The sequence below is a fragment of the Heptranchias perlo genome, chromosome 4 (genome assembly GCF_035084215.1).
Source record: "Heptranchias perlo isolate sHepPer1 chromosome 4, sHepPer1.hap1, whole genome shotgun sequence".
NCBI classification, from domain to species: Eukaryota; Metazoa; Chordata; class Chondrichthyes; order Hexanchiformes; family Hexanchidae; genus Heptranchias; species Heptranchias perlo.
Window position 1 is genome coordinate 90,469,746 of NC_090328.1, and position 14,182 is coordinate 90,483,927.

Sequence of the window (14,182 nt, forward strand, 5' to 3'; positions counted from 1 at the left end):
GACATTCCCATGATCTTCCACATTTCGCGCCTGCTATCGCCTCCCCCTCCCCCGCTCAGATTCTGCCTCTGCGTTATTATCGGGCCCTATAGTTCTTGCACAATAAGATTTGTTGAATGTTGTACATTTTGTTAAACTAAATTTCATCAGAAAATCACACTGTAACAAGGTAAGACTCCTTGGACCAAATTCCCTTGGGACCCAATTACAGGTTTATGGAGTTGGGGGGAGGATGGCGGCGGGGGGGCGGGGAGGAGAGATCCAGGATAGGAAAACAGCCTGGGCCTCTGAAGAAAAGGTAGATTTTTAAAAAAATTTGGATTGGTCCCTTGCACAGCCGACTGAGGGAGGGGTACAATGGGGTCTGTGAGAGGGGCTTAAGCAATCTGCCCCAATAGAAGGCAGATGGCAGATAAAGTGCCGTCCCACAGACGTTGCAAACTCCGGCAGGGTCAAGGCAAGAGGGTACCAGCAATGCGTTATCGCTTCAGATGATGGCAGATTGCGACATATTTCCAGCATTTTCTGTTTTTGTTTCAGATTTACAGCATTTAAAGCTTCTTTTTTTTTCTTTTTATCTCAATTTAAATTGCATTTGAGCTCCTTTACAATCTGCTCTCGCTGTTGGCTTTAGTGGCCTTGGTGCAAAAATCCAATCTGCACTACATCTTGGTTTTGCTGACAGAACTAAACATATTCCAGCTCCTCTATCAGTTTGGCTCAAAGAAGGGCTAGTTTGCAGTTTTTGCTGTGTGAAAAATTTATAGATATTCAGGACATCATCGAGATTGGGCTTTAATGCCTAGAAAATCCTGAAATTTGATTTGGAAGGCCTTAGGCAGGACAAGGGCTCTCTGGTCATTATCATGCTTGAGGTGGTATAAAATCCAAACTACATGGGGGTAATTTTAGCTTTGGGTGATAGTGTGAAACGGGTGATATTGGCTCAGTCATACTGTTGACTTCAAAGGAAATGAAAATCGGGAGAGGTGTTTAACAGGTGGTCGATCTGATGCCGCCTGCTTTACATGATGGTCCAAAGTCAAAATGACCCCCCATAGCTCTAGAAATCACTATGGCCTCTAATAAGAGGCCATAGTGATTTCTAGAGCTATGGGGGGTAATGGCGGTTGGTCTTGAGAGCCATCAATGCTCTCAAGACCAACCGCAACATCGTCATCAAACCAGCGGACAAAGGAGGAGCCATAGTCATACAGAACAGAACGGACTATTGCAAAGAAGCATACTGACAACTGGACAACCAGGAACACTACAGACGGTTACCCGCAGATCCGACCAAAGAACACACCCACCAGCTCAACAAACTGATCAAGACCTTCGATCCAGACCTTCAAAGCATCCTACGCACTCTCATCCCACGTACCCCCCGTGTGGGAGACTTCTACTGCCTCCCAAAGATACACAAAGCCAACACACCCGGACGTCCTATCGTATCAGGCAACGGAACCCTGTGTGAGAACCTCTCTGGATACATCGAGGGCATCCTGAAACAGATCGTACAGGGAACCCCCAGCTTCTGTCGCGACACTACAGACTTCCTACAAAAACTCAGCACCCACGGACCAGTTGAACCAGGAACACTTCTCACCACGATGGACGTCTCGGCACTATACACCAGTATCCCCCATGATGACGGCATCGCTGCGACAGCATCAATACTCAACACCAACAACAGCCAATCTCCGGAAGCCATCCTACAACTCATCCGCTTCATCCTGGATCACAATGTCTTCACCTTCGATAACCAGTTCTTTACCCAAACACACGGAACAGCCATGGGGACCAAATTCACACCCCAATACGCCAACATTTTCATGCACAAGTTCGAGCAGGACTTCTTCACTGCACAAGACCTCCAACCAACACTATACACCAGATACATCGACGACATTTTCTTTCCATGGACCCACGGCAAGGAATCACTAAAGAGACTACACGATAACATCAACAAGTTCCATCCCACCATCAAGCTCACCATGGACTACTCCTCAGAATCAGTTTCTTTCTTGGACACACGAATCTCCATCAAAGACGGGCACCTCAGCACCTCACTCTACCGCAAGCCCACGGACAACCTCACGATGCTCCACTTTTCCAGCTTCCACCCTAACCACGTCAAAGAGGCCATCCCCTATGGACAGGCCCTGCGAATACACAGGGTCTGCTCAGACGAGGAGGAACGCGATGGACACCTACAGACGCTGAAAGACGCCCTAGTAAGAACGGGATATGACGCTCGACTCATCGATCGACAGTTCCGACGAGCCACAGTGAAAAATCGCATAGACCTCCTCAGAAGACTAACACGGGACGCAACCAACAGAGTACCCTTTGTCGTCCAGTACTTCCCCGGAGCGGAGAAACTACGCCATGTTCTCCGCAGCCTTCAACATGTCATAAATGAGGACAAACACCTCGCTATGGCCATCCCCACACCTCCACTACTCGCCTTTAAACAGCCACTCAACCTCAAACAGACCATCGTTCGCAGCAAATTACCTAGCTTTCAAGAGAACAACGTCCACGACACCACACAACCCTGCCACGGTAACCTCTGCAAGACATGCCAGATCATCGACACAGATACCACCATCACACGAGAGGACACCACCCACCAGGTGCATGGTTCATACTCCTGTGACTCGGCCAACGTTGTCTACCTCATACGTTGCAGGAAAGGATGCCCCAGAGCATGGTACATTGGCGAGACCATGCAGACGCTGCGACAACGGATGAACGGACACCGCGCAACAATCGTCAAACAGGAGGGTTCCCTCCCAGTCGGGGAACACTTCAGCAGTCATGGACATTCATCCACCGACCTTCGGGTAAGCGTACTCCAAGGCGGCCTTCGAGACACACGACAACGCAAAATCGTCGAGCAGAAATTGATAGCCAAGTTCCGCACCCATGAGGACGGCCTCAACCGGGATCTTGGGTTCATGTCACGCTACACGTTACCCCACCAGCGAACAAATGTTATCTGTTTTTAATATAACGGGTCAGTTGCTGTCTTTTCTATGTTTCTACCTCTCTATCTCTGTTTTTTTTTTGTTTGTTGTTTTTTTTTTGGTGATTTGTATATTCTGTGAGACCTGGCAGGTAACACCTGTCTGTCTGCACACTGATTGCCTTGGCAACGGGCAGTTGAAAAAACTGTCTGTACTCACCAAGCATTGTTCTGTGAATTATAAATGCGATTTCATCTCGAGGATTTCATTTTCACATCGTTCACCTGACGAAGGAGGAAGCCTCCGAAAGCTTGTGAATTTAAAATAAAATTGCTGGACTATAACTTGGTGTTGTAAAATTGTTTACAATTGTCTCTAATAAGAAGGCAGGAGGCCTTTAATTAATCTGTGACATAACAACAGCCAAATGATGCTGTTTCTCTATCAGTGAAGTGCATATTTTCTCATTATGGATTTGGACACATTGGGGCCAATTCTAAGTTTAGACATACAACAGTTGAGCACACCCACCACCTGTCTGTTGTTACCACTGTGAGTCCCGAGCCTCATTTGTATGCTGCCAGTGCCAACTGTTGCTCCGAGGCAGCTCGCTGGTTGGCAAGGGTGGGGAGTCAGTCGGCTCCTACACTGAGCTGACCGACAGTTGGGAGTGTGGGGGAGCGGAGGTGGTGCCAGGGGAGGGCCTCGCATGGACCAACGGTGGGCTGGAGTTTTCTTGTGGGCCCAGGGGGAGAACTCTTGCTCCTCCTGGGCCCACTAAAATAAAAGTTCAAAATATCTTCGGCTGTTTTTTGAGCGGCTTCCTGCAACCACTTTAGGGACTGTTGGTTGGACCGCTGATTGCCAATACATATCGGCGGAGTGTCAGCAGTGCACGCTCTGCCCATTTGTACCACAAAACTGCAATTATACATCATAGGACCTCGATTTATTAACATAGGAACAGGAGTAGGCCATTCAGCCCTCAAGCCTGTTTTGCCATTCAATCAGATCATGGCTGATCTGTACCTCAACTCCATTTACCCACTGAGGTACAGATCAGCCATTATCTGATTGAATGGCAAAACAGTCTCAAGGGGCTGAATAGTCTGCTTCTGTTACTCTATTTCCACGTTCCTAAATTTGCATATTATAAGTGGCCTCCCACCTGAAACAGGCAGTCACTCCGGCTGTCCTTGTCAGGGTCCTTCCACAAGATGGTGGCGGTCGGAGTCGCAGTGTAATCCGGGCAGTATGTGACCCAATGCCATTTTAACACCATTACCACTCTGTTTATGCCAGGTGGAGGCACTTAAAATCGTTGTAATGATGTCTCTTTTAAATTTCAAACTTTACAATAGCACAGTTATTTTCTGCATGCTTGGAGAAGATCTTCCCTGCAATGTGCAAGCATAACTTTCAGTTGAAATATTTCTGGATGATATTGACACCAGCTCCCTGGCAGCTCCCAGATCATTTGGTTTTCTTTGTGACTGGTGTAATTCTACACTTTCTGTTAGAAACACTCATCTTTTTCTGATAATTTGGAACGTCTTGAATAAAATTTAAGGAAATAACCTAGCTGACACTTTAATGGTACATTTTCCAGATAGAACGATACACCAAGACCCTATCTCCTTGTTCAGCTCAACATGAAAGATCCCATATTACTATTCAAAGAAGAATTCTCCTGGTGTCTTCCCTCAACCAATACTATGAAAATGAAACAGCTGAATTGGTCATTTGTCTCATTGTTGTCTTTGCTGTGCTCAACATGGCTGCTGTTTTCACTCATGTAGCAAAGGTAACTGAACTTCAAAGTAATTAATTGTATAAGAGATGTTTGGGAGGTCTCGAGAGACATGCTAAGGTACTATGTATCTATAATTTTTCTTTCTTTCTTTCTTTAGGAATACAGCAAATTCCAGAAAAACAAGAAAAGACAATTTGTTTGAATAAGCCCACCTCTTTTTAGTTGATTTCACGATCTCAACCATATCCCTCAATTCTCTCTTTCTCCATAAAGATACCCAGTAGTGTGTTAAACTCATTTATACATTTTGCTTCAATGGCCTTTCCTTATAACTTATTCCACATGTCTACTCTCCTTTGTGTGAAATAACTCTGCTTTCACTCTATCAAAAGTAATACCCTTCAAATGGAACAGTGACTCTTCCTGCACACAGTACTCCTGGTGATGGGTAATATGCCTCTCTGGATAGCAATATTGCCATGAATTCTACAGAATTAAGCTTTTGCAACTTTAGAGAGAGGGCTCCTCCAGAACCGTCCAAACAGTTGAATCTTTACTCAAGGATATCAAATGTTCTCTGATTGTGTTCAATGTTGCCTGAAACACCTCATTTTGCTTGTGCTTACTCAAAGTCTGGGGTTTGTGCCAAGATTTCAGGAACCATGCCTTCAGACTAAAGTCATGGCCCCAAAGAAGAATACATTGATCCTGTCATCACGTTTGAAGGCTCTTGGCAGCCAAACCTGATTCAACATAAACAAATCATGAGTTTTGAGTTGAGCAGTAAAACTGGCAGTATGTACAAATTTACATGCTTGGCATTGCATACAACTTACACATATACAGAATAATATGAGATTAATGCAAACAAGAAAATATAGAGTGGGAGGCATTGAATTTGACATACAGTCCCCACTCCAAATTCATGGGGAAATCCAACTGTCCTATACACTGATACCAGATATATCTGCACCTTTGCTGCTTTTGGCAAATGCATCCTCCTCAGTATCAAAGCAGGTACATAAAAACAAAAATATTGAAAGTCAAAGAAAAGGCCATTTAACCCATCAAAGCTCATCTCTCTGGTATCTTATAACATTATAACATCTGGCTGTATTTTGAGTATCTGTAACCCTGATACCCTGCCTTAAAGATTATTCTGAGCATTTATCACTATTTCAAATATGTTAGGCTAAATCCTATTAGAAAGAAAGAACTTATATTTATATAGCGCCTTTCATGACATCAGGATGTCCCAAAGCACTACAAAGCCAATGAACACCTTTCAAAATGTAATCACTGTTTTAATGCAGGGAAATACTGCAGCCAAATTGCACACAGCAAGGTCTTACAAGCAGCAATGAGACGAATGACCAGATAATCTATTTTTACTGGTGTTGGTCGAGGGGCTAAATGTTAGCCAGGATATGGGGAGAACACCCCACTCTTCTTTGAATAGTGCCATGGGATCTTTTACATCCACCTGAGAAGGCAGATGGAACCTCGAATGAGCTCTCATCCAAAATCCAACAGTGCAGTTTTCCCTCACTACTGCTCTGAAGTATTAGTGTGATTATGTGCTCAAGGACTGGAGTGGGGCTTAAACCACAACCATCTGATTCAGAGGGAAGAATGCTACCAGTGAGCTAAGGCTGACACCTAAGTGCCACTGTGTCATTTTTCATGCCACATACGTATTTTGCTACAATACAAGTCATTTTCCTTATTCCTCTCTCCTAGTATTTTTTTCTAATGCAAAGAAGGAGGAAGTGACTGATTTAATGTGCAACTAAGCAATATGTAACAATATACATAAGTTGAATATTATTAACTGTCCAATGTTACAGAAGTCCTCTCATATAGGTTTAATTTGTTCTTAGCATAGTGATTATGTGCTAAATGGCAATTAATTTCCCCCCTGTTTTTGTTAGCTCACTTGCAGGAACACACAGGTTTACTCATAAGTTCCAATTTTATGAATGCCTCCTCCACCAGGAGTGCATAACGGGAAATCATGGGTGAGTTTCCTATAATAATGGACAGAAAATTATGGGGAGCAAGGGCATCATTTCCTGATATGATTATTTCCTGATAGGCTCCATGTTGAGGCCATTTCTGTCCCATTAACACCAGGTGAGGGCACTCTAAATCCCAGTACAATGGAATCCTGGTGTATCAAATTCGGGTGCCCCCCCCACCTGCCCCACCTCAACGAAAATTGGGCTTTCTGCCCTCTCTAGCCCCAAAACTTTGGGGCATTGGTAATTATTTTTTAATGAATTGTCATTTTCAGAACACTGCATAAAATGATATATACTCAGGAAGTTTCTTATATCCAAACATCGATCTCTAAAAATGCCCGTTTCAACTCTGCAGGATCCAATACCCTATTTTAAGTTAATTTAACCGAGTTGAAATGTAACTTTGCATGTTATCACTGATGCCGTTTAACAGTATCTACTTTTCACTGCCTTCAGTGAAATTGTTTTACTTGCAAGATTATACAATGCTTTTCAGCTCCACATTTGTTGATTACAGTTGTAACATAATCCATTTGAGCTGCTGAACACATATTATAGTAGGTCTACTCAATAAAATATAGTTATTAACTTGTAATGAAGAATGTATTGATAATGGTGCAAGAGTTAGAGAGGTCAAAGACTCGTTTAGATTCTGAATTAGGAAATGGGTCCAAACGGCATAAAACCATCACTAATTTGGAAGTTGAGCTCAGAGATATGGCTGAACACACAGAAAACAAAATAAAAATGGAAACAGAGGCAGTTTGCTTAGGAATTAGTTTCAGTTATAATTGCTTAGTATCAGTATCATAGTAAGTACAGCACAGGAGGAGGCCATTCAGCCCATCGCGCCTGTGCCAGCTCTTTGAAAGAGCTATCCAACTAGTCCCACTCCCCTGCTCTTTCCCCATAACCCTGTTATTTTTTTCCCTTCAAGTATTTATACAATTCCCTTTTGAAAGTTACTATTGAATCTGCTTCCACCACCCTTTCAGGCAGTGCATTCCAGATCATTCAAACTCGCTGCGTAACGAAATGTTTCCTCATGTCGCCTCTGGCTCTTTTGCCGATCACCTTAAAACTGTGCCCTCTGGTTACCGACCCTTTTGCCACTGGAAACAGTTTTTCCTTTTTTACTCTGTCAAAACCGTTCATGATTTTGAACACCTCTATCAAATCACCCCTTAACCTTCTCTGTTCTAAGGAGAACAACCACAGTTTCTCCAGTATCTTCACCTAACTGAAGTCCCTCAACTCTGGCACTATTCTAGTAAATCTCTTCTGCAGTCTCTCTAAGGCCTTGACATCCTTCCTAAAGTTTGGTGCCCAGAACATAACACAATATTCCAGCTGAGGCCTAACCAGTGTTTTATAAAGGTTTAGCATAACTTCCTTACTTTTGCATTCTATGCCTATATTTATAAAGCCCAGGATCCCATATGCTTTCTTAAGCCTTCTCAACTTGTCCTGTCACCTTCAAAGATTTGTGTATGTGCACCCCCAGGTCTCTATGTTCCTGCACCCCCCTTTCAAATTGTACCATTTAGTTTATTTTGCCTTTCCTCATTCTTCCCACCAAAATGCGTCACTTCACACTTCTCTGCATTAAATTTCATTTGCCATGTGCCTGCCCATTTCGCCAGTCTGTCTATGTCCTCCTGAAGTCTGTTACTATCCTATACATTTTTGACAACATTTCCGAGTTTTGTGTCATCTGCAAACTTTGAAATTATACCCTCTATACCCAAGTCCAGGTCATTAATACATATCAAAGAGGTCCTAATACTTACCCCTGGGAACATCACTGTATACTTCCCTCCAGTCTGAAAAACAATCATTTACCACTACTGTCTGGTTTCTCCCCTGGCCAATTTTGTATCCTCGCTTCCGCTGTCCCTTTAATCCCATGGGCTTTAATTTAGCTAACAAGTCTATTTTGTGATACTTTATCAAATCCTTTTGTAAGTCCATATACACAACATCAACCACTTCCCTCTTCCAAGACCTGCTTGAGAGCCGCTGCCAAAATTCAAATTGTCTTCACCGGCCTCATGTACATGAGGCCTGTGGTTCAATATCGGGTGGGCCTTGGGCCTACCCATTCCAGAGCAGGGATTGTTCCCTGCATCGACTTCACAATGGCAGGCCAGCGCAAACCAATTTGTAGGCCTATGACTGTTAAGCAGAGCATAAAAGAAAAGGTTAACATTCTCTTCAGCAGTCAAAACCAGATGCAAACTATCAAGATATAGTACAAGTAAGTCTTCATCCCGAGTCCTGTAAGTAATACAAGTACTAATCTGTATGCTATATAATAGGTTGATAAAGACTCTGGCTGACTGTGGTGAAATCTTTGCCTACAGCCTCACACAAGCTTTAGCTTTAAGTTCAAAAACTAGATTAGGAAGTTCCTTTGCTATCTGGGGACCTGATAAATGAACAAAATGCCTGCAAGCAAACTGGATGAAGCAAGTAAGCGGTCTCTCGAGGACAGCAACCTCAAAGAATGGGGAATAATTTATCATCTAATTCAGTCTGTTCAACTGGTTTTTGCATAACAATTTCAGATATTATTGTTTTACTTCAAATATTTAAATTTTGGCAGAATATTTGATGCTGGTGTTTTAGAAGTCCAGGCCATAATGACTATGGTAATATTAAAATATCATAAAACAAGGCTTTGAATTGGAGTTGAAGCTGCAGTTTCACTTTTATTGATCTGACTAGGCTTTATATCAAAACTGTTTTGATTGTCACCATTAAAAATCTAGTGTAAATTACTTCTTTTTTAAACTGACATATGTTAGTCTTATTAACATTTCCTTGGGCCTGTTTTAAAACAAAGCACATATTATTAACATATAGGGGGTAATTTTAACCCCCTAGAACTCGGGGGGGGGGGGGGGGGGTTAAAAATAAAAAAATGGCAAACCCGACCCCAACCCGCCTCCAACACTTCCAGTTTTAACGGAGGTGGGAGGGGGGCGAGCAACTAACCTGCTCTCCAGAGGTGGGTCTGTCCTTAAAATATTTTAATGAAGCTGTTGGTCTCAAATTTAACCTGTGTATCACATTTAACTCCTGGGGGCCAGTTTTTCCAGGCCTTGGGAAACCCAATAGTTGGAGGGAGGCGAGAACGGCTGGATGGGGCCGGTCAGTGCTTTTCCAGCACTGCTTGTGGGCCAGGAGGAGCAGGAGTGCTCCCCCACTCAGCCTGCCAAGCTAACCTGTAAACCACTCCACGATCCGACTCCCTCGGTCGGCTGACGCACCTCCCCCCAACACCGATTGGACCTCATCCCCCGAGATCGGACCCCCCCCATGATTAGACCACACCTTCCCGATCTCCACCCAACCCACAATCTTCTCCCCTGTGCCCCCCAACCGATGTCCTTCATGACCCCCTGACGATGTCCTCCCCGACCCATGATCTCTCCTTCCCTCCCTCCCTCCTCTCCATTCCCTAGCTGCGGCCTGGTGCCACAGGCTTTCCTGCCCAACAGCCAGCTAACCTCTCAAACCGATTCAAAAAAATTAAATCAGGTCCTCACATTAATTTCATATTTCCGAGTTTCCGGCCCATTATACCTCCCCCCCACTCCCTCCCCATCTCCAAGTAAATATCGGGGCCATAATACTTGGGAAAACTGTTTTTATCATTTTCATAAGCTGATGCTGACTATCTTCAGCTCAGGCTAAACTGCTTTAACCATCAAGAGAACAAAACTAAGTTTTAGATAATTTTCTTGTGCCAAATGTTTGATGGTATACAAGTTCCTCTGTACAGGCCAACAATCGGCCTGATTTCAACCCCAGGCCATTTCTCGGCGGGGGAACAGCGGTGGAAGTTAGAAACTCATCCAGTGTTCCAGAAATGAAGCCTGGAGCATTTTAACTCTTGGTTTTCATTTAAATCTCATCGGCCGACTTTCGGGCAGGAAGTTGGAAGGAAGCTGTGGAAAACCGCGTGTCTTGGAAGCTGCCTGACTGCCGGAGCCGTCCTGCGGGCTCTTCTGATTGAGAAGGGGCGTAAATCCGTGACAGGGAAGGAATAAGCTTTCATTTTGGGACCCGGAGGAGCATTCCCTGCTCCTCTTAGCCCCATGAGGAACGTTAAAAAAAAGTACCTTGTCGGGCCACTTCTGCCCCGCACCATTTCCCTGCTAGACGGGGAATTCACTGTGGCTTCCCGCTCTGGCTGCCGAGTTAAAATTGCAATTGGGCCCCTTGTCAAAAAGGACCCCATCGGCTTTGGGCGGGTGTTCCTGCCGCCTACTCAGTTGAGCAGGCTAAAATCCCAAATTTTCAGCTCCAGCGGCTCCAGGGGTGGTAAGTTACTTAAGTTACCGCCCACCAATCCGGTTTGCGCCAGACAGGTATGGTTAATATCATCTCCATTTTTTTTTATTGATGATATGATTTTTAAATTTACTTTTGCGATTTATAAAGACAAGGGATGAAAGTACCACGAACTAGAGCATTTGTTTCTCTTTGCTCCAGATATAAATTCCCCTGGCATTCTGAGGTCAGGTATAGCATAGACTAAATGCAAAGTAAAACCTTCACTCTGCACAAATGTGACATTTCCAGTTCCCGACTAATTGTTCTTGTGACCTTTGTGAATGAAGTTACTGAATTATTACCAAATTATGGTCAGTATTGTGCTGTGAGCCTCTGACCTTTAGGAACTTGAATCGATGTTGGCCAAATTCATTTCACAGAATACTCTTACAGTTGATGGATTGACTGACTTACATTTATATAGCATCTTTCGGAAACATCTAAATATTTGCATATATGAGCTACTTTGAAGTGTGATGACTGTTTTTATGTTGGTAAGGAGCCATTTCACACATAGCAAAATCCCACAATCAACAATGAGATGACTGACCAGATAATCTGTTGTTTGGTGATGTTGTTTGAAGGAGAAATATTGGGAGAACTACCTGCCCTTCTTCTAAAAGACAGGTAGACCATTTCCGCTAGTCAGGAGGGCACTAATATTCTCTTCCAAAGTACAGCACTTTTGACTATGCAGCTCTCTCTCTCAGTACCACACTAAAGTGTCAACCTAGATTATGCGCTCTAATTCTGGAATGGGGCTTGAACCTATTGCCTCTGCTCTGGAGATGATAATGCTACCAACTGAACCAGACTTTCAGACAGAATTAAAATAAATGGGTTAAATTGGCAGACATAAGAATTTGACACACAAGCGTTAAGTGCTGTATTACTCGCAGAAATTCCTAGGCTATTATTTTGCAGGGTAGTGTGGTAGCAACAGAATAATTGAATAATGCAAAGTAAGTTCATGTGAGGTTTCTCAAAATTCTACAGTCAAGAAAGAACACTTTCTATCCATTCTGCATGGATAAATTCTGCTCATAGGGCAACCATTATTGAAAACAGAGTTACAGCATTCAGGTGTTCGGTCTGTTCTCTGACAGCAGTCAAGATTGTTAGGGAAGAATGAAATGGAGACTAATGGGCTGGTAACACACTGCCATGTGCCTACAGAGGACACATTTTGCTTGGTGCTGAAGCCTAATGCCTGCTGTACATCCTTAGTGTATAGAATACCTTAAACGGTTGAGCAAGTGCTTGTGACACTGAGGAGCCTGAGCACCAGGAACACTCTAGACTCATTTCATAGAATCATAGAATTACACAGCACAGAAGGAGGCCATTCGGCCCAACGTGCCTGTGCTGGCTCTTTGAAAGAACTACCCACTCCCTTGCTCTTTCTCCATAGTCCTGCAATTTTGTCCCCTTCAAGTATATATCCAATTCCCTTTTGAACGTTACCATTGATTCTGCTTCCACCACTCTTTCAGGCAGTCCTTACAGATCATAACAACTCGCTGCATGAAAAAATGACTCCTCATCTCCCTTCTGGTTATTTTGCAAATTACCTTAAATTTGTATCCTTTGGTTACTGACCCTTCTGCCAGTGGGAAACAGTTTCTCCTTATTTACTCTATCAAAACCCCTCACAATTTTGAACGCCTCTATTAAATCTCCCCTTAACCTTCTCTGGTCAAAGGAGAACATGGAATCATAGAATCATAGAAAGTTACACCACAGAAGGAGGCCATTCGGCCCATCATGTCCGTACCAACCGAAAAAGAGCTACCCAGCTTAATTCCACTTTCCAGCACTTGGTCCGTAGCCCTATAGGTTACGGCACATCAAGTGCACATCCAAGTACTTTTTAAATGAATTGAGGATTTCTGCCTCTACCACCCTTTTACGCAGTGTGTTCCATACCGCCACCATCCTCCGGGTGAAAAAATTTCTCCTCAGCTCCCATCTAATCCTTCTACCAATTACTTTAAATCTATGCTCCCTGGTCACTGACCCCTCTGCTAAGGGTAATAGGTCCTCCCTATCCACTCTATCTAGTTCCGTTATAATTTTATATACTTCAATTAAATCTCCGCTGAGTCTCCTTTGTTCCAAAGAAAACAACCCTAGCCTATCCAATCTTTTCTCATAGCTAAAATTCTCCAGTCCTGGCAACATCCTCGTAAATCTCTTCTGTACCCTCTCGAGTACAATCACATCTTTCCTGTAATGTGGTGACCAGAACTGTACGTGGTACTCAAGCTGTGGCCTAACCAATATTTTATACAGTTCTAGCATAACCTCCCTACTCTTATATTCTATGCCTCGGCTAATAAAGGAAAGTATCCCGTATGCCTTTTTAACCACCTTATCGACCTGTCCTGCCACCTTCAGGGATCTGTGGACATACACTCTAAGGTCCCTTTGTTCATCCACACCTCTCAATATCCTCCCATTTATTGTGTACTCCCTTGCCTTGTTTGCCCTCCCCAAATGCATTACCTCACATTTCTCCGGATTGAATTCCATTTGCCACTTTTCTGCCCACCTGACCAATCCATTGATATCTTCTTGCAGTCTACAGCTTTCCTCCACACTATCAACCACACGACCAATTTTTTTATCATTTGCAAACTTCTTGATTGAGCCCCCCACATTCAAGTCCAAATCATTAATATATACTACAAAAAGCAAGGGACCTAGTACAGAGCCTCGTGGGACCCACTGGAAACAGCCTTCCAGTCTCAAAAACACCCGTCAACCATTACCCTTTGCTTCCTGCCACTGAGCAAATTTTGGATCCAACTTGCTACTTTTCCTTGGATCCCATGGGCTTTTACTTTTTTGACCAGTCTGCCATGTGGGACCTTGTCAAAAGCCTTGCTAAAATCCATGTACACTACATCAAACGAGTTACCCTCATCGACCGTCCATGTTACCTGCTCAAAAAATTCAATCAAGTTAGTCAGACGCGACCTTCCCTAAATTAATCCATGCTGACTGTCCTTGATTAACCCATGCCTTTCTAAATGATGGTTCATCCTGTTCCTCAGATTTGATTCCAATAACTTGCCCACCACCGAGGTTAAACT